The sequence below is a fragment of the Ictidomys tridecemlineatus genome, chromosome 11, assembly GCF_052094955.1.
Source record: "Ictidomys tridecemlineatus isolate mIctTri1 chromosome 11, mIctTri1.hap1, whole genome shotgun sequence".
Classification (NCBI taxonomy): domain Eukaryota; kingdom Metazoa; phylum Chordata; class Mammalia; order Rodentia; family Sciuridae; genus Ictidomys; species Ictidomys tridecemlineatus.
Window position 1 is genome coordinate 80030502 of NC_135487.1, and position 22903 is coordinate 80053404.

Sequence of the window (22903 nt, forward strand, 5' to 3'; positions counted from 1 at the left end):
TCTGTGTTCCTCTTATTAGCAACCATGAGTTAGATTTTAATCACTTTAAAAATAAAGCTAACACATCTATCTCATAAGGTTGTTTTGAGAATCAAACAAAATACTGAAAATAATTGAACCAATAAAAGTATTGCACAAATATTAGTTACTATATTATTTTAATATTTAATCATTTTGGATTGATGAATATGTAGCAACATGGATTCTGAAATTTCTTTTTTTAATATTTATTTTTTAATTATAAGTGGACACAATGTCTTTATTTTACGTCATGTGGTAGCTAAGGATCAAACACAGTGTCTCATGCTTGCTAGGTGCAGTTTACCTCTGAGCCACAGGCCAGCCCAAGGATTCTTAAATCTCTGATGATGAGGAGGAGGATGATGGTTAAAATAACAACTCTTACTATGTGCTAGATAGATCTTGAAGTACTGTGTTTTGTTTTTAAGATAAATTCTACTGTGTATATTTAAGGAATACAACATTATTCTATAGTTACATGAAGGTAATAAAAATGTTACATGTTGAAGGAAATTAACATATGCATTATCCTACAGTTGCCCTTTTGTTTTTTGTTTTTGTGACAAGAGTGGCTGAAATCTACTCATTTTGCATGACTCCCACATGAAGTAGTACAATTTTCTTTGTTCTCATATGAGGTGTTAGATCTCTATAATTGTTCATCCTTCATACTTGCTGCCTTGAATCCTCTGACTTTCATCTCTGCATCACCTTCCCTGTCCCCCATCAATGGTGAGTAATTTTATATTGTCTATTAATGATGAGGATAGAAGTTGGAGACATAGACCAGTAAATAGAGGGCCAAAGTATTCTATCAAGATGGGGCAATGAGGCTAGATCAGTGAATGAAATCAGGTGGTATAACTGGAGGCAAGGTCAGTGCAAAAGGTCCAAATGGCATAATAGAGGGAAGAACTTCAAGGAGTGGTGACTGATGATTATATAATGGTGGTTTGAAAAAAAGAAGTGACATAAATAAAACAATTATGACAATATTGTTATTTTTGACTCTCATTAAAACTCAGCAGTTTTATTTTATTTGAACACATCTTTCTCCCATATCTGTGCAAGTCAGACTAGCCAGACTGAAACAGGAAGATGATGTGGACAATAGCTGACATAGATAGGTGTGTACCTATCTTACCTATCTATGAGAAACTAATATAAACAGACGGGAATGTACACATTTATATATATATATATATCTGTCTGTATGTAAACAAATGCACACACACACACACACACACAGACTCACACATACATACACCCAAAGTTACCTTTCACCACTGTCATTCCAGGCAGATGAAACACTATAATCATTTTATGGCTGAGTGGCATACAATGCAATGAAAGGTCTTCAAAGGAAAAAAAAAATCATGTTTTCACCCTTTTACTTTCCTCAGCAGTGATTAGTTCTAGAAATATAAGGTATCATCACTTCTCAAAAAGTGCTGTAGGTTATAAGATTGCTCCTCTGAAGTTGGCAACATGTAATAAATGTGCTTTATTCCTAAACATCAATCAGTTTCAAGAATGGCAGTTGCTTGTAGAATGGTAATAATAGAAATAGTCAGTTAATAAGTACTATAGGCATTAAAACACTGGATGACAGATGGTAAGACTTCTTGCTATGAAAGAATACTCTCTTATATAATTATGGTTTTATAACTAGTTACATCAGTTTCTAAATATTTAGTTTTTAAGATTTATGTGTCTTTTTAGTAATGAAACTTATATGGTAGTGTTCTGTATCGAGATAAGAAATAAGATAGAAGTATATTAAAAAACTACAGTGAACATACTCTGGGTAGATGAGATGGCACTAGGTTATTTAATTTAAAGGGTGCCCCAATTTAAATATTTACTAAAATTACATTTTAATAATTACTAAAAGTGCAATTTAGAAATATTTTAAATCACTGCAAATGTATAGAATTGAAATAAGAATATTGGAAGAGTTATAATTACCCCCAAATTTAAAATGTTCAAGCATTTTGTAGAATTGTTATATGGATCTACTTTATTGAGTATATGACTTACTTAAAAATGGTGATTTTTATTTTCTAAAGCAAAATATCATTGTATATTGAATATATAGAAAAATGAGTTATCTAACCTAAATGGAATTGTTTTGTGCCAGAGAGGAGGTTTATTAAATGTCAAAGAAGCATAGCAGAGAGTTTGGGAGCTCAGAGAAAAGGTGAGAGTAGTAGGAAATACCTGGAGGAGGTGACCATCAAAGGGAAAAAATCAGGTAAGAGGACAACAGGCATCCAGAACTTCAGAAGTGTTCTGAAAGAGGACCTGGAAGTGAGAATCCAGATTCTGTGCTGTCTTTATAGAACAAGTGGTGGACTGTTTGCCTTGATTGACAGTGTGCAAGATGATGATGACATATGGATTAGGGTATAGATGGTTGATGTACTGTGGAGATTTAGTCTAGAATAATGAAAAATTTTAACAAGCAGGTCATTGGCAAAAGTGACTAGGCTTACACATCCACATTTTTACATAATGCCATAATAGTAACTGTTGTATTCTGCTACTTTTCCTATCTCTTTGTAATGTTTTGAATAACCAATAAAAAAAAGAAATATGGGTAGGGGCTGGGGATGTGGCTCTAGCGGTAGGTAGCGTGCTCGCCTGGCATGCGTGCAACCCAGGTTCAATCATCAGCACCACATACAAAAACAAAAACAAAAACAAAAACAAAAGTGTCTAGGCTTCTCTTTCTGTGTTAAATAGATTCTGAAGTTGATTTTAATGTAATTAGAAGAGAGGAAAGGAAGGGGAATGAACATGTGTGTGTATGCTAGGTACTGAGACAGGCAGGCACCTGAGTTTAGAGCATGCTACTCTTCTGATCATACTTCTTCCTACTCATATATATTTGAAATCATGCCAATCCAAAAATATTTTAGAAATCCAATTGTACAACCCTGAGAAAATCAAGTATCAAATGCCATTTGCTTTTGGAGATGACATTATGAAAACCTCCCTTGAGGAAGAGTAAAAGAAGAATATGTTCAGAAACAAAGAACCAATTTGTGTATCTTTCCTAACTTGCCAGGAAGGAATATTAGAAGAGAAATCTGGTCAAATGGCTATTTCATTTAAAGGAAATCATGTAAGAAGGTGGTTTCAAAATTATGACTTTTCCTTTGAAGATAAAACAGAGATTTAGACTGGAGACTCAAGTGAGAAAAGGCCTTTGGCACGTGATATTTAATGTACCCTCATATTGGCTATTTGAAATCTGATTTTGGGGGGTATTATCTTCATTTCACAGTGCAGATACAGAGGTCATCATCTGGTAACATGTTTATGACATTTAAACCCCATAAGTTATTTGCATCATTCACACAACCTCTACCAAATAACTCCTGAAACACTAAACAACTTGTAGTTTCTTGAGGCCCTCACATTTATTCATACCATTGTGTCATTTCTCTTTCTGTTCCTACTGCCTGAAAAGAAATTCATACCTTTTCCTCATCCTTTAATTTAATGCCAAATATTACACTCTTTAGGGAACATTGTTGGACCATGCTCACTCATCAAATTCCTTCCCTTTGGTTCCCTGTAGCATATGTAGGAATACCACTTTGAATGACAGCAATGCCACCTGTTTCTTCTTTTTAAAGTGTGAGCTTTCTAAGGGCAGGAGAAATGTCTAGTTACTGCCTTGGCTGTCAGCATATCCACAGAAAAGAAAATAGGGCTAAGCTTTAAGATACACCAAGCTCACTCAGACAAGTTTCTGAAGCTCTTCAAGTCAGCTTCCTCATATATGAAATGAGGCCAAGAAAAGTATCTGTCTTAAAGGGTTAGATGAGAAACTGCATGCAAAATGCTCCACAGGGCCTAAGACATTGTAAGCCCTTCATAAAAGTTAGTTCATCACTCCTATTGTCACCTTCATCATCATTATTCCTAGTAATTAACAAAATTCATTATCAGTTTCCTGATAAAAGGACTATACTTATTTTCCTCTAAAACATGAAGAGGATTAGTTTCAAGCTTTATAAATACTGTTGTCATTGGAAGATTGCCACTTGAGATTTTAGAGACATGATGAAAAATAAATTAATATTTCCTTTATGTTTATATTTTGCCTTAACTTTTGTTGGAAGTCTCTAAAGAATGAACAATTTGGAAAGGAAACAATCAAGAACATGAACAGAGAGCCTTCAGAAAGAGAGAAAATCTTTACCATCTGATGTACCTCAGAGCATTGATCTCCAGGATATCCAAAAATAAAACCTCAAAATCATAACACCAAAAACATAAATAATCTAATCAACAAATGGGCAAAGGAACTAAACAAGCACTTCACACAGAAAAAAACATATGAAGAAATGTTCAACATCTCTAGCAATTAGAGAAATGCAAATTAAAATTACACTGAGATTCCATCTCACCCTAGTCAGAATGGCAATTATCAAGAATACAAGTAACAATAAATGTTGGTGAGGATGTGGGAGAAATGGTTCATTCATACATTGCTGGTGGGATTGCAAATTGGTGCAGCAACTCTGGAAAGCAGTATGGAGATTCCTTAGAACACTTGGAGTGGATCCACCATTTGACCCAGTTATCCCAGTCCTCGGCTCATACCCAATAGGCTTAAATCAGCATACTATAATGACACAGGCACATTCATGTTTATAGCAGCTCAATTCACGATAGCCAAGCTGTGGAACTAACCTAGGTGCCCTTCAACAGATGAATGGATAAAGAAAATATGGCATATATGCACAAGGGAATATTACTCAGCCATAAAGAAAAATGAAATCATGGAATTTGCTGGTAAATGGATGGAACTGGAGAATATCATGCTAAGTGAAATAAGCCAGTCCCCCCAAAACCAAATGTTCTCTCTGATATGTGGATGCTAACCCATAACAAGGGAAGGTAGAGAGGAGAAATATAGAAGTTCACTCAAATAGACAAAGGGTAATAAAGGGAAGGGAGGAGTCATGGGAAGAGGAAAGACAGTAGAATGAAGCAGACATAATTTTCCTGTGCTCATATATGAATACACTACCATTGCAACTCCACATCATGTGCTACCAGAAGAATGGGATCAAAATTGGAATGGGTTGCATTCCACATGTGTTAAAATATGTCAAAATACACCCAACTATCATGTATATCTAAAAACAAAAACAACAACAATAAAAAAAGAGTAATTTGGTGGGCTGGGATAGAGGCTCAGTGGTAGAGCCCTTACCTAGCATGTGTGAGGCACTGGGTTTGATCCTCAGTACCACGAATCAATAAATAAAATAAAGGTCCATTGACAACTAAAAAAATTTTTTTTTAAAAGAGCAACTGGAATACATTTACTTGTAATAAAATATGTAGAAAGGACAGTATCATTCTTCTTATTTCTCTTTCCCTTTTAGGAGGTAGGAATTATAAAACATTTTGTGAGAGAAAGATAATATTAAACTTAGGTACATAGCCAATTTCATACTGGATCCATGCTGGGAAAGAAAACAATGAATGTTACACTTCATTTATAATTTATACTGTGAACATGATAAGGACTAGTATATTCTCAAATCAAATTAATCCACAGTTTTAGCATTTAAAATACAGTGAAAAATCCCTAATTCAAGTGTACAGTATCACCTATAAAGCCAAAATAAATGGAGAAAGATAAGAGTTCTCAGTCTTGGGTTACAGTGTCAATGTAAGACTTGAGCTGTGTTAATTCAACAAGCTTGATCTTGATTGCTAAGACATGCTTGTCAATATTTAGTTCCCAGGAGGCATGTCAGGGGCCTTTAAAGAAACTAGCTTAAATACAAAATACTATAGCAAGATTTGTGATCCTTTTCCTAATGCTCAGATTAAACTGAAGATTTTTTTCTTTTAGCTTTTTAAACCAGGAACGTGTTTTCCATACTCCTATGGTAACAAGAGAAGGAGAAATTGCATAGGAGAATTGTAAATGCTGTTATTAGGGCTTCTTGAAACCCAGATAAAATTCTGTCGCATGAAATCACTCTGAAGCTTTTATCTGAAATACCATTTCCTCACCATGATTACAATGTACAAAAAAAAAAAAACTTGGGAAAAATGTTAATCTGTATTCAGAAACAAATATAATACAGATAAGATGATGGGCAATGACTTCCATAAACCCAGAAACAGTTTGCAATTTTAATCTCTCTACAGTTAGAATCCTCTACAATGATACTGCAAAGTTTCTGATCTTCTGTAAGTTTTTTTTTTTTTTTTTTGTATTGCTTAAAGTGCTGACTCATTAAAGCAATGACTCTTAAGAAAAGAGTGTGGATTAATCTTAAAAGGATAAAACATGATATGAAAAATAGTATTTTTCTAAGTTAATACATTTCTCTTTACCATCTGATTTTTATGGCTTAATAAATATTGATTTGAAATTTAAAATTTTCCTTTCTATTGAGCCTGAAAAAATATTCTATAAATTTGGATATGATGAAGCTTATGACCGAAAAACACACAATAAACAGATATTCATATAATTGAAAAGTTATCTTTCCTTGATGATCAACATTTTCATATATCAAGTTCTTATAGCTGAAAATGGTCTTGATATTATCTACTTGTTTTTTTTTTTTAATTTTTATTCTTAAAAGAATGACTAAAGAGAAAATCGGATCAATGCTATAACAAGGATTAGGCTGGAACAACAGGAAGAGCCAGATCATGATCCAGGGACTATCGGTTAGACAAAAAGAGCTGTGATTGGTAATTCTGATTTTTAATACTTAAATGGCCTATTCGTGGTCTATAAATTTCTGAATTAAAAATGCTAACAATTCATTGAAATAATGCCACTCTTGTTTTATCATATTTATTTTACTAAGCTAAGATAAACACATAAAAACATCCTTAAATTCTATTTGAAATTTTTTGTGGTGATAAATTTTTCCATCAATGTCCCTGATTTAATCTGCCTAAATATCAGTTGACTTTCACAACTATCATATTTTATGGATGAGAAATGACTCTGATGCATCAGGCGAGTCCAATCTAATACCACAAAGATAATATATTTAAACCAGGCTTGAAGCTGGGTTTAATGATTGTACCTTGATATTTATAGACATATCAGAAACTTCATGATTAAGGCAAAACTTAAAAACAAACATGCTGTGACTTTTGGGCCTAAAAATATTTTTTTCTAGAAATATTACTCTCTGGCATGTGTCAAAAATCTAGTTATGAGAAAGATAATACTTTCTAGTTTTCAGTTATATTGCCTTGTCTTTTCTAAGAAAACCCCTTCAATTTTCCCCTAATAGATAACAGAGGTAGGACTGGATGTTTTCCGTGTCCCTTTTATCTCTGGACACTGCCCTTATTGGACACTGGAAATCTTAATTATAAATTACATCGCACCACATTCACTCTTCTTCATCACACTTCTGCCTCACTGTTATGTGCTGTTTCTTAAGGTCCCCAGGCTCATGGTAGTAAGTCTTCTGCCTGACCCTTCCGTGTGCTTGGTGTTCTAAATTTACATATTATTGCATGATTGGTACTTTTCATCATGCACATCTTGTCTCAAATGTCATTTCTCAGAAATACCTTCCTGGAGTCTATCATATGATAGATCATGGATCTATCATACTTATGTCACCTAGTTTTCTTATTTTCACAGAAGTGTGGAGTAGCTGAGACTGTCCTTACTTATAGTTCATTCTCTTTCTCACCATTCTCTGCTTCCTGCTTTCTTCACTGCTTTATATTCAGAGTTTAGAATATTACCTGCATATGGTAGGTTCACTAATAAATGTTTAATATGTAAATACTCAAATCAGAATCTCTTTAATATCCAGATGTAATATACCCTACAAAAAATAGTTTTAAGAATAACATTTGCCACTGGGTGTACACAGCTATAATCCCAGTGGCTCCAGAGGCTGAGGTAGGATTGCAAGTTCAAAGCCAGCCTCACCAATTGTCTCCCTACACAATTTAGGGAGACCCTGTCTCAAAGTTAAAAAATAAAAAAGGGCTGAAATGTGGCTCAGTGGTTAAGTGCCTCTGTGTTCAATCCCTAGTACAAAAAAAAAAAAAAGTTTGCCTTTATTAGTGCCATTTATGGTTACTTGAATGTGGCAGAATTTGTGTCACTAGGATATACAATATCTCACTTATTTTCTATTGTGCAATGTGTTGTTTTTATATTAATATTGATCATGAGAAGATAATGATCTTTTAATCTCACTAAACTTTCAAACATAATTTTTTAAGATCATTTTATGTACACTACTGTGCTCAATTTTAAACATGTAACCCATCTACTCATACATCAGAAAATTTTGGTATTCTCCATGTAAATGATTAATTTCTTAAGAAAACCCAATTCCTTCATTATAGTTCAAGCCTGACTTCTCCAATCAGAATTTTATAAATTAAACATTCCATATCCAATATATTCTACAGCATTTTTATAATAAAAGGAAATATTTTGTTCTATAAATAAAATTTACTTTTAAAGTCACAGGCATTCAGACAAATAGTACTTTAAAATATAAACTTATTGCCAATTGTCAGATTTTTAAAAAAGATTTAAAACATGGAGATATCCAGAAAAGAAAAAAACTTTTACTTGTACAAGAATTAACTCATAACATTTTTTAATTTCGTATGGATTTCTGAGAAATTCTGTGGTATAACATCTGTATGACTAGTCCCTCTGAGATCAGAAGTGGGTAAATAAATGCCCCTAGGCAGCAGCATCCATTTGACTTAGCATGTTGAGGGAGAACCACTAGCTGGAGAATGAGAAATGGCACAATTGTGCTCAGAATGCTCAGCTGTTAGGAGGAGATAGCTCTGCACCATGGATAGAGTATACAGAAAGCACCAAGGCAGAATCTAGCAGTGCTACCTAACACCCCATTAGATAGCATTGCTGTGTGCTGCAATCTAGGATCCTGGATCTTTGGTTTTCCCATGCAATCAGCTCAGTACTCTATTATACCTTGTCAAGTGACCTCTGGTGATCTGCAATTTTCCTCATATTTTATGTGTATACTTTGGTGAATGCTACATAATCTAGTTTTGCCCCTCCGTTTAGTAGGCAAATGAGAAACAGGAGTTTTATTTAGATCAGGATAATTCATCTACCCCATAGCAGAAAGTTCCTGAAAAGCTCAGCATCTTAGCCCAAATGCTGACTTAAAAAGAAGAGTCTGGGGTGGGAACACATTTTTTTCTCATTTTGGGCTGGGACAAGCCTTCCAGGCAGTCTGAAGTTGTAGTTTGAAAAGGATTACTATTCCAGATCATTCTATTTTGGTGAGGATAAGGAAGCTTAAGATATGATTTAGTGTCTGTCAGTTTTGAGAAAGTATAGAGTTTGAATCCAACTTTACAAAGTCCCTAGCTGTTCCAAAAGATCAGGTGGTATATTCTTTTTTCAGCAGTAAGCTGTCTACTAAGCTACAGAGAGAAGCTTTGTTGTCAGCAAAAGAGTATTGTACTAAAAATCACACCAGAATCCTTTTCTTCTGATGCCCCTTCAGTCACATTTGTGGACAACCTCTTCTCTCTGAGTCCTGGATCAAGTGTTTACAGGATTCTTTTTCAAGGATTAAATGAGAGGAGAAGCATTAAAGTGTGGTGTCAGAGCATCACAGAGGCAATCATTTGGTTCTCTTGTCAGCTTCATTAGCTGAGCACAGGGTCCCCACTGGTTGTAGAAGGGGATCAAAATTTGTGCTTGTTTAAAGATCATACTAACTAGAAGGCCTGTCTCAGCAATCAGCTATTCCTTAGGAATATGCATTATTAGCTACAGCAACAATTTGTATGTTTGTACCTGCCAAACATGATATTGAAATTTAACTTCCATTAGGATAGTACTAGAAAGTAAAATCTCTAAGAAACATTCAGGTCATAAAGATTATGTCCTCACAAATGGCCCAATGCTGTTACCTCAGAAATGGGTTCATTTTCACAGGAGTTCATTAGCCCCCTTAGAGCTCTCTTCTCTCTCTCTGTCTTCCTGCTTTGTGATACCTTTGGCCATATTATAATGCAACATGAAGGCCTTCACCAGGTGCTAACTTGGATTTTGGATTTTTCAACTACCAGAACTGTGAGCCAACATATTTCTTTTTGTTTTAAATTACTCTATCTGGGGTATTCTGTTAGAGTCTCACAAAACAAACTAAGATAACCCTTCTAAAAGCATATGCTTGTTAATAGCTCTGACTGACCCCCAATTTGTTCCAAAGTCTATATCTTTGAGTGCCTAATGATAGATTTTAAGATTGTTTGCTATTTTTATATGCTAGGCAATTTAGGCATATTATGCAACTAATACAAAAGATACTGTTACATATATTTTAATTGCATGATGAAGTATTTACAATTTTTGGTGAAATAAATGAGAATACAACTGAACCTATGGTATGTTTTCAATGCTGATCAAATATATATTTTTGGTGTGTACGTGTGTAAACTTATAAATATATAATGCATGAAGGTATGTGTATATATTAATGATGATTAGATCCAGATGATAAAATTACTGCTAGTTTTTATCTTCTATTTTATTATTCACACAGAATCTTTAATAACATTTGTTTTGGTAATAATTTGAATGTGTCAGAATCATTGGATTTTAGGTTATTATAATTTGGAGTAATCTGGCACAAGGGCTATGTATTGTATTACTAGTGGCCTTGTCACTCTTTGAGTCTTTGAATTTTATAACTGGAAAAGGGAGGATTTCCTTACATTCAGAGGCATCTTATATTTGGACAAAAACTGCCATTATCTGACACTCAAATCACACAAATTGTAGTGTATGAACTACTTGTAAAATAGTGTGTAAACACTAACACCATGGATAGTAAATTGAAATATCAGAGATATGAGCTCATCCAATTGATAGTTTTCTTCATTTCACTCAGCATATCTACTTAGACATCTAAGAGTCATTTTCTTACTAGATGATAAGCACCATGAAGGCTGAGCCAATGTGCGTTTTCTTTACATCTCTCCAGTGGCGTGCCAGGCATATAGCTGGGTCTCAAGATTTGTTAACAGAGAGGAGGGGAGAAAAGTATGTAGGAGGGCGGTAGAAACCTTAAACAATTTCCTACTAGGATTCTGGTCTTCCCAAAGGAAGTACTGATGATCATGCTATTGAGAGCCATCCTAGATCCCCAGTGGCCTATCTATAGAGTCCCTGATCCTTGATTCTCTCCCTTCTCTATCTGTGCCTTCTTGCATATCTTCACCAAGCGCTGACATAGCTTATTTTAGAGCTCTTCGCTTGGGTTAAATCACATATCTCTATAAATATCTAATTAAAACATGCATACATTGTCTGTGAAAGTTCATTAGCTAAGCCATTTATACTGTTTCTCATTAACATAGGACACGTAAATTCTGCTTTGAGACAAGGATCAGAAAATTTTGCTATATAAGCAATCACTACCTAAGGGTAGAGCTTGGGAAACAAATGTATGGCTCAAATGAAGAAAGGCAATATAGACATTGCCAATTTGTCTGCTCAAAGAAGCTAGAGAAACAAAGATAAACTTCATCTCCTTAAGTTCTTCAAGAGTCAGCTTTGCCTAGATGAACATTCTAAAGGGGAATTAGTGAAATAAGTTCTGTCACAAACTCTTACATGTTTGAAGCAATTTTAGTCGGAAAAACTTCTGCTTTTTTACTTAATATCTGCTCCTTCACTTAATATCTGCTCCAAAGCATTTATCCAGAGCCCACAACTACACAGTATTGAGTTTATTAACAAAATATTACAAACTGATCATCAGGGCATTTTAGTGCATTTAGGGCATTCAAACTAGTATGAGAGAGATACAAACAAATAATAACCATACAAAAGAAAATGTCCTTTGATAGGAGCACAATGAACATCTAATTTAGCTAGAGAATTCAGAAAAAGATGTGCTTGTACATTTCTGGAAACTGGGATTTCCCAGACAAGAGACAAGGCATGGAGTTGAAGAGCATGGTACCTCTAAAGACTAGAGGGTGTTACCCTTTGGCAGAGGCACAGCAAAGTCTGGGGCAGGAGGGAAAACTATTGACAGACAGCTCTCAGGATGAGCTGGTGGGCACAAAGACTTTGAAGAATGAAAGAAAACTGAATGTAGTATAGAGAGAAGAGAAAGGAGATAGGAGAAAAATGAAAGAATTAGAAATGGGTAGGAAAATGATAGTATTTTTAGAGATAACTCTGTGGGCTTGGAAGACAGGGGCCATCTCTGAAAAACATTAAGGATGTAGGTTCCTTAGGCTTTAGAGACCAACCAGATGTCACAGCCTCCTCTTGTCACCTTAGAAGTGTAATGTATATATTGAAAGTAAAAACATAATAAAAGTCAAAGTGATTGACAGTTTAAATGCAGTATTTTTCAAGAAATCTACATATTCTCCGTACTCTGCTAGATAGTATATTTTGAAAACCCTGTAAAAGCATCAAGCATATTAATCCATTTTGTCCCAAAGCCCCAGATATGGAGCACCTATGAAAACTTGAATACAATATAGAATATAATGTAAGTATATAACATAATTATATAATAAGAATTAATTATATTATAATGTACTAATTATATTTATACTAATTAATATGATAATTATAAACTCTAGACTATTATTTTCAATTGATATTAGCACATCTGTGTGGATTTTATTGAAATATTTGAAGAACTAAAAACTTGGAACTTAATGGGTTAATGCAGATTGAAATGACACAGAAAACAAACCATTAGGGCTTAAATATATAGACCATTTCCAGTGAATTCCCTACTCACTGGGGGCTTTCTTCTTTACTACACCCCCAAATAGTTTTATTCCTCATTCTCCCACTTGGTGAACCACTGGATCACAATGTTCAAGTGGAAGGATTTCCACATTTTGAATAATGGATCTGAACCTGTTCCCTTATGATGTGACATTCACTGTGTTCTTCTCCCTGAAGTATATTTATATCAATAACCTTAGTTTCATTTGCCCTGACAGCACAGCATGCTCCTTTATAAGAGCAAACTGATACCCTGAGATAATTGTGAGACTCTTCGAAAGATTTTTCTTTTTCTTTCTGAAATTTGAACTTAGGGCAACAGATTTTGTCAAAGGCAAACAAGCACATTTTCCTCTTTAAAAAACCCAAGTTTTGAACACCTATGAAATGTCTGAATTCAATTTTACTCTAAGTTGGGTCATAGAAAAACCCAACTTATGGTTTTGTTTATTCTCTACTTTTTCTCCAACTTCCTCTACATTTTAAAATTATTTTATGGCAAAATTAATTAAAGGATAAAAATATGATAGAGGTCACAGGCAGGGAAGCTTATTTTTAGAATGGACTTTATTTAACAACAAGCAGTCTGTTGCTTCCAGTTTGCATCTTTGTTTGCACAACAATTACTCAGCTATGGTATGTCTTTTAACTGAGTAAATGATCTACAACTTCTCTAAAATATGTTAAGGAGTTTATTTCCACCCGAATTCTCCTGACAAATACTAAAATAGATAACCTCAATAAGGCACTAATGAGATCATTATAACTAGTTTTGTGTGTATTTAAAGTACAGATTTAAGATCTTCATTAAAGATTAACTAGTGGAAAACTTCATTCAATCCCTCCAGTTATTTTTAAACCACCATATACTATAATTACATACATTCAATCATAAAACTTTCCATGGTGCTGAACACAACTGCACTTAGAATAAGAACAAATACATTACAAATATAGGCTGTCTACAAAGGTTAATCTTTAAAAAGATTAATAATGAAATAATATTCACCAATTTCAAGGGGTTTTTTTGACTGAGAAAAAAGATACATTATCACAAGTTATTTCATATCTTCCTGACTAAACTTATAGGAATGATTTTTTAGAATGTTTAAAAAGGAGGACTTTGAACTTTCTGATTATAAGGTGTCTCTGAGATCAGACAGGTATTTTCTGACCTGAAATCTATTAAAAAGAGATGCAGAAAATCAACACAGAATTGCATATGCTACATTAAAGAAATGGTATTGTTATTCATCTATACTCTAACTAAACTATTCCTTTCACAAGATACCCCTTTTTAATATAGTATAATTACCTCCATACATACTGCAAAATGGCAGTTAAGCCTTTAAAGTGTAAATCTTTGCCTCTGTGTTCACCAGCCAAAGGCTTTAAAGAATATGGGTAGGGAGCTTAAGAAGGTCGTAAGAGATTTATAAATTGGAAGGTCTTTTGCATTTATCTAGGAATATAGATATTGTCAATATGTGATTAAATTACTGCCCCAGTTTTCCTGGAGGATTTGTATGTTTATTGCTTTTTTGTAAGACATTTATCCAGCACTCTCAATCCCGTTCTCTTTCTTGCATGAATTCACACGTATTAAAATGCAAGTGTCTTGCTTGTCTGATATATGTCATTTGCATTATGTGAAAGCCTGCAGCCTCCAAATTTCTTGGTATCTGTACAGTTCAGAAACAAAATTATTTAATAATAATTTTCCAGGAATAACATACTATTTCATGAAATATATATATGACAAGAAGTTCACAAGTCATCTTTTCAATTTTCCTGTTGAATTTTAAGGGTAAAGTTGGAGGAAACATTTGCTTTTGAAGGAAACACAGACTCTAAATTATTATCATTCATAGCCTGAGAATTATTCTTTGATACCTACTGAGCTCACAGGAGGTTTTATATACCATAAAATTATGGCAATCTTCACTCTAGAAGCTTACACTTTAAATAGTAAAAATAAGTAAAATAAATATTATCTCAGATGTATGCATTAAGTATGAAGAATTTGGAACAAAATGAGCTAAAGTAAATAAACTCGTTAACAATGATAATCATAAGAGCAATATAAATAACCACTGAGCATCTGCTACATGCTGCTCCATAAGATTAAGGAGTGATCAGTGTTGGAGACCACTGTACCCTAGTGTGTTGCAAGAGACACCACTGATATGCCAGGCAAATCCCTGTTCTCCTGAAGCTTTCTGTCAAGGAACACATACAAGAAATTAGAAACAGAACATGATATGATATACAGATGACTGACGGAGAGATCCACAGGACACATAGGATGCATGGACCCAGAAGGAAGGGCTTCTAAAATAGTTTGGGAAATATAAATAAAAACCCCGGACTGAGACTTGAGAGAATATTACAAAGGCAGAAAAGCAAGAGAGAGCTTGGCATTACATGGAGGTATAAGGAGCTGAGCATGGTGGTTCACAGCCTACTGTAGCTGCCAGCAAAGACAAAAACTGGGGCAGTGTCATCCACAGTACTGGATATGTGGAAGGTTTATTCTAGAACCATCCTTTTTTCAACTTCTCATTAAATTCTACCTCTCTCAAAAGGAAGAGACCAGGGTCACATGGTCACTTCCAGAACATGCGCCCAATGACTGGAAGACCTCCCACTAGGCCCCATGTCTTAAATTTTCCATCACCCCCCCATAGCATCAATCTGGGGACCAAGGCTCCAGCATGTGGGCCTTTGGGGTCAGTTACCTGAGTAATAAAACCTATGTTGTTTACAATGTCACAGTAAACTCTCATCTTGGGTTTTGTAACAGAGAACAAACTGTTTATCTTTCTGGGGTGCTATTTTATAATTTTAATAAGCTGTGCTTTAAGCGTCCATAATGCAATAGGAAAAAAAAAATGCTACCTTCCCCAAAGCCTTCCTTGACCATTCCAATGAGAAGTGACTGCTTCTTGCATGGAGGGCCTATAGAACTCTCTTTGAATTGTTTCAGCATTTCCCACATATTCTATTCTGGAATAAAAGAGTAGGAAATAGGAATTCAGAAGAAAAGGAGTCTGTTCCCAACTTTGAAACTTACCAGGGCCTACTGGCTTTGAGGCAGATCTATTAACCTTATTTTCCTCATCTATCAACTTTGGGTAATAAAACTTACAAGCATTTGCTATGCAGGAGTATTGTGACTATGACACAGTGGCTTTAAAAGTTGTGAAATATTATTTGCATAGTTTGAGTTTATATGGCATAATTCCTTTAAGAATATACATACTTTAAAAAGCAGTAAGGTTTGGTCTCTAAGAGGGGTGGATGGTAGTTTGCTAATTTTTTTATAAGCTTAAAACCTTCAAGATTTATGTACCTCCATCACTACTGCTTTAAAGAGACCTTCACTCCATTTCCCTGAGAAAGTCATATCCCCTCCTTGGTGCATAGATATGTGCAAACCTGTCATACTTCACTTCCTATATCATGCCTTCTTCGATCTTCCTTCTCTCAGCTTACTTTGCTGGATCTTCTTGCTCTTATTGATTATAAACTGTCGAGATTTATAATCTTAGTCTTTTCTTAATCTTTTCTTAGTCTTTTCTTAATCCACATACATTTCCTAGTTAATTTCTTTGGCATGAATTAATTGTCATGCCCTTTCAATTGAATGTTCAAGTTGTGCCTTCAGCTTTTTCTTTTCATAGAGCTTCAGAATCAAATGTTCATTTAGTGGCTATACATGCTCTCTCGATTATCTAATAGATGCATCTATAAATAAAATATTGGGTTCTACTTATTCTCCTGCCAGAAAGTTCTTTCCTAGAGTTTACTTTAAATGGCACCATCACTCATTCAGAAGCTTGGCCTGAACTACATGAAGTCACCCTAACTCCCCTTCCTCGTCTCCCACATGCAATCCATCACTCACTCCCACCAACTTTCCTGAATGACAGACATACCCTGAACACAATACCTCACCCATCCACTGCCCCCATTGCTACTTCAGTGGTCTAAGCTACCATCCTCTCTTGCTTACATCCATGCCCTTGGCCTTCAAAATCATTGACTCATCTCCATTATTATATTTTCTGATCCACCTGTCACACGGTAGCCAATCTGATATTTATTTAAATAGAAGTCAGATCAGATTGCTGTCTTAAAAATTATAATAAAATAAAAAACTCATGTATGACCCATATAGTCTCTGGTTGCCTCTCCAATGGTACTGCCAATCACTTTCCTTTTAATTCACCTTATTTCATTGTTTTCCTGAGCATTCTGCCATCTTTAAACCTCTCCATTAGTAGTGTTGAACTGTGTATTTAGTTATTACCTAGTTCATCACGTGTGACTAACTCTGACAGACTTATCATAGTAAGTATTCACTGCCACTAATCTCATTACTTGATTTGTCCTCAAAATTAAGAAGATAAAAATAATTAATTTCTCTTTGATAGTGGTTTAACAATTTCCCCTAAAAGATGACTTCCCTTTTACCTTCAACAATACCTTAACCACTAGTAATGTTATGCCTTCTGAGGCTTCATCTTTGATAAAAAATTATCAAAAAGCCAAAATTAGTATGTCAGTCACACAGCACTGTTTTTCAAGTTTCCCGTTTTTAAAATTTTCAGTTCCTACATGACTATCCTTTTATAGCATTACAATTCAGGGAAGGACAACCAGAAATTCTAGAAGGTGAGTGGACAGTGGACAGGGAAAAGACATTCATTTTATGTTGATGACATGATAGCATGGTAACGCATTTCATTCCTCAATGTTCTAGATTTAGAAAGTCACAGAGCAGTGCTGTATTATGCTGAATTATCTGGTAGTATACCAAGTCCTTAATCAGATTTCCTGTCATTACTCCTCCCCTCTCAGAGTTTCAAAATTGTGCAGAAATAAATAAGGACAAACAAATGGGGCTAAATTGATATGTATAAATGAAGAAAAGCATCATTTAGGATAGAAGTACAGTTTTCTGTCATGATGCAATGACACAAAGGGCTAACAAAATCTAGAAACCTAAATGCCCATAGTATAGGGAATGTTTTTCTTGCATAAGAAAAATTACTATTAATTTATCAATTTTAATTATGTATAGATATATATACACACATTAAAACGCATACACAGGTACATACATGTACACTGCATTACTCACACTTATAATAATTATAAAATGTATTCTTAAGACAATATTTCATAAAATGTGTTTTCTCCAGTCCTTTGTGGACACTGAGATTTGATTTTGTGAATAGCAAGATTTACCTATATTGAAAATTTTCAGATTATTTTTAATAATATTAAACATAATATGTATTTTGTTTAAACATGGCATATCTATCATACATACATACTCCTTCCTGAAATCATCTAAACAACTGTAAATAAATATTTAAATAAGCAAAAATTTATGAAGACAAAATAAGGAAGTCATCATCTGTAGGTGAGAAATTTTGGAAGACGTAAAGTAGATTGAGCACTGGTAACTGACTTTGCTGTAACCAAGAGCACTCACCATATAGAACCCAAGAGTGGTTGCTAGAGTGGGGAGCAGGAGACTGTGGAGTGCAGTGATGGGCTAAGGGGCACACCACACATATACAACCAGGTTTCTCCACTGAGAATTAGAGATTTGGTTTCTTGATAGAAAAGTACCGGAGATATATGAGATATCAAAACAAGTGGCAGGCTGTGACTGAAATGGGGATTAAAATAGGGAAACAATTGATTTACATATTGCCATTCTAGTGTCTGATGTATTCTGCTGTCTATCCTATTCTCTACTATCCCCCCTCCCCTCCCCTCCCCTCTTCTCTCTCTACCCCCTCTACTGTAAATCATTTCTTCCACTTGTATTATTCTTCTCTTACCCCTCCTTTCCTCTTATATGTAATTTTGTATAACCCTGAGGATCAACTTCCCTTTTCATGCAATTTCCCTTCTCTCTCCCTTTCCCTCCCACCTCTCATCCCTGTTTAATGTTAATCTTCTTCTCCAACTCTTCGTCCCTACCCTGTCCTTAGTTACCCCCCTTATATCAATGAAGTCATTTGGCATTTGTTTTTTAAGGATTGGCTAGCTTCACTTAGCATAATCTGCTGTAATGCCATCCATTTCCCTCCAAATTCTATGATTTTGTCGTTTCTTAATGCAGAGTAATACTCCATTGTGTATAACTGATGTGATACAGCAATCTGTATACGGGGTAAAAATGGGAGTTCATAACCCACTTGAATCAAACTGTGAAATATGATATATTAAGAACTGTGTAATGTTTTGAACTACCAACAATAAAAAAAGAAGTATATGAAATAAATAAACTTTGTGTTTAGACTTGAAAAAAAATAGGGAAACAAATAAAACAATGTCTGCATATTGAATCTGGAACTACCTTTGCCTTCCATTCTCCTTTTCATAGCACATTATATACTTCCATAATGAGACTGGATGATTCTTATAAGAAACTGGTTATTGCCTAAGAAAAATCCTTGAGATACATTTGTGAACCCCAGGACAGAAAGGACTGCTTACACTCAATCCCTCTGCTCTAAAGCTCTCTATTGGATCAACTTCACTCAAATATGCAGAAATTCTGATTAACATTTCAATATCTTACACTTGAAACTCATTTGAGAGATTTCCAAAACCCAGAAATTTTCAGAAGTTTTCTACATGAACTAGAGAAACCAAAACAAATCATTAAGATAAAGAAATGAATCACGATCTATAGGAAACAGAGATTCAATAAGAATTGAAAAAAAACAGTTAATATCTTTGGAGACTGAAAGAAGGCACTACTTTCAAAAGATTAGGACACAATAAAAAAGAACAAAAAGTTACAAGAAAATTAAAATGTAATGACCAATAAAAAATAAGTTAAAGGTATATATCACAGACATCTCCCCCAAAAGAAAACAATTAAATTAATAAAGGAGAAAAAAGAAGAAATTGTTTTAGTCAGCATTTTTGACACTGTGACCAAAAGACCTGACTAAAAAATCTTAAGTGAAGGAAAATTTTATTCGGAGCTCACAGTTTCAGAGATCTTAGTCCATAGATGGCCAACTCCACTGCTCTGGGGCCCAGATGAGGCAGAACATCATGGTGGAAGGGTGCAGCAGAGAAAAGTATCTCAGATATGGCAACTAGGAAGGAGACAGAGTTTGGTCTCCAGAACGAAATATATACCCCAAAGGCATGCCCCCAGTGACCCACCTGCTCCAGCCACACCCTACGTTCCTACATTTACCACCCAGTTAACACAACGATTACATTAACCCAATCACATAACCTCTAAACTTGCTTGCATCCTCTCACACATGAGCTTTTGGAAGACAGCTTATATCTAAACTATAACATAAATTAAAGAGTAGAATGACTAAAAGAATGGAGAAAAAAATGACAAATGCCTGAGAATTTCCAAAGCTGAAAGTAAACTTTCCAGATAGAAAAATCTTGAATATTCAACAATAAATTGAAAGGAAAATCTTCATTGTAAAAATCAGATCACAAGAGATAACAAGTACACCCTACTTAAAAGAATTTGAAATGTATGTGTGTGATATGTATATTCTGTGAGTGTGTGTGTGTGTGTGTGTGTGTGTGTATACAAACGAGAAGATGGGAGCAATTGGGATCACATTTCTTAACATCTTACAAAATAAATTGGAATATTGGTTTAAAAATACTTAGTTAAAGGTGATTTTCAATGCAAAAATTTTATGCCAGGTCAGATTATCATAAACTATGAAGACAAAATGAAGATACTTTCAAATATTCATGACTAAAATTTTTGCATAAAATTTCTCAGAATGCTTAGAATATCTCAGGGAGTTCTTTCACTGAAATCTAGAAAAATAACTATACTAAGGAATATATGGGAAATAAAGAGAGTCTAACACCAATAGTAAATTAAGCGAGATTCCTAAATGACACTGCTGAATCATGTAGAGTAATGTTTTCTTCATAATATTCCAAATTATAATATAAAAATTTCTACTTGAGTACCATGTTTGAATGACATATTTCCTTTAAAATATTTTAACACTTTGATACTTAAAAGTAGCTTGCTGTTGCTTCACTTTACATGTCTCTGCATACTTGGTTCGAAGAGTTTTCATTTGTGGTTATCAGCTGTTTTCCATCTAGTGCTCAAAAAAACTTTCAAAAAAATCTGTTTCATATAAGTCAGAGCAGTGTAGAGTGGCTTTTATTGACTCACACCTTAATGGCACACTATAAACCTACAGTGAGAGATGCTGGGTGACAGCAAACCCATCTGTGTTAGTGTGTTGACTGTAAAGCTTTTGCTGATGATATGGCTATTTTATTACCTGGTATTCTCTCATGAGGAGTGCATGTACCTTGACTCAGAAGCAACTGTATTACTCTAATCTTATGAACACAGGTTTATACCATCCTTTTAATTTTACTCATGGTTTTTTCAGATATAGAAGTTTTAATATAACCATGTTGTTGAATAAATGTTTGCATTCTTTTTTTTCTTTAGAAACCTTTCTTTCCCATATTTTTCAAACAAGGCAAATATTTGCCATTTTCTTTCCTTTTTGAATAGTGTTAATTAGTGTACTTGTTATTTAAGTTATTAATCTATAATTTATTTTGATGTATAGAAAAAAGAAAACATTTACATTTTCCTCTAAATAGCTTTACTCATCCATTATTTATTAAATAAAATATATTATCCCAACTGATCTGTAAGTCTTCTTTTATAATATGTTATATTTGAGGGATTAGAATCTGTTTCAGGGTTCTGTTTCCACTGGCTTTATCCGTGAGTTCTTGTGCCAGTAAACATTGTTTTAGTTATCATAATTCTGAATTTAGTTTAAATCATTTCTTGTATATGTCCTTTTCACTGCTTTTTTTCCTCAGCTGTGACCAAAAAGATCTGATAAGAACAATTAAAGGGGGAAAGTTTATTTGTGGGCTCATGGTTTCAGAGTTCTCAGTCCACAGACAGCCAAGTCATTCATTGGGGAATGAGGTGAAGCAGATCATCAGGGTGGAGGAAAGGTGCCCAAGTGGCCATGAAGAAGCAGACAGAGAGCTCTGTTCTATAAGGACAAAGTCTAAACCCCAGTGGCATGCCCCCAGGGACCCAATTCCTCCAGCCATAGCTTGCTTGCCTGCAGTTACCACCAAATTAATCCCTACCAGGGGATTAATACACTGATTAGGTTAACCCTTTTATAATCCAATCATCTCATCTAAACTTTCTTACACTGTCTCATACAAGAACTTTTGGGGGACAACTAATATCTAAAAGTGGATAAAATTTTCTTAGTAAGATTTTTTTCCTATTCACTTTTGCTCCCCTACATTAAAATAATTTTAGTTTTGTGATCTAATTAAATCTATAACAATTTAAATGACATATTTACTAGAATGAGTCTTGTTATGCTAAGAGCATAATATGCTTTTTATTATATTCAAATCTGCTTCTCTATGCCCAAATAGTTATGTTTCTTTCTGTCCCATATACATTTTGTTAAGATTAAATATTTTATTTATATTTTACTGATGTATAGGAATGCAACTGAAGTTTATCTCTGCTGTACAAGGAAAACACTATGTCCAAGAACTACACTTTTGAATCAGTCAGATCTGTCATCAAACAACAACGGACCCAAGTCTTTGGTATTATTTTCCTCATTTATGCAGTGGTTGTTTGTGAGAGCTGTTTAGTTCAGTGCCAACATGTAGGAACTCTTAACTAAAAGGCAGCTTCTCTAATACCTAACCATCACCATTGTCATCTGACCATCCCACACTTTCATGATTTCTGAGATTTAAAATTTATGTTTCCTACATATATAAGCACAGCATCTGCAAAAACAATAATTTTATTCTCTAAAAATGTGTATTTTGCGCTCGCTTTAGCAGCACATATACTAAAATTGGAAAAATACAGAGAAGATTAGAATGGTCCCTGCGCAAAAATGACATGCAAATTCATGAAGCGTTCAATATTTTTCTGCTGTCGTGTATTTAAAAAATAAAATCAATAAAAAATAAATAAAAATGTGTATTTCTTCTTTCATATTATATGTTTGACATAACTTCCAAAACAATATTAAA

At 34.3% G+C, this 22903-nt stretch overlaps 1 protein-coding gene and 1 non-coding gene across 2 annotated transcripts in view; one reads left to right on the forward strand and one right to left on the reverse strand.

Annotated features, from left to right (window-relative positions):
• Window positions 1-22903, reverse strand: part of Dpyd (dihydropyrimidine dehydrogenase) — a 778600-nt gene that overhangs the window by 179798 nt on the left and 575899 nt on the right. The gene's annotated exons all lie outside the window — the stretch shown is intronic.
• LOC120891127 (U6 spliceosomal RNA) lies at window positions 22693-22799 on the forward strand. Its single transcript, XR_005735547.1, has one exon. It is a non-coding gene; the product is annotated as a U6 spliceosomal RNA (small nuclear RNA).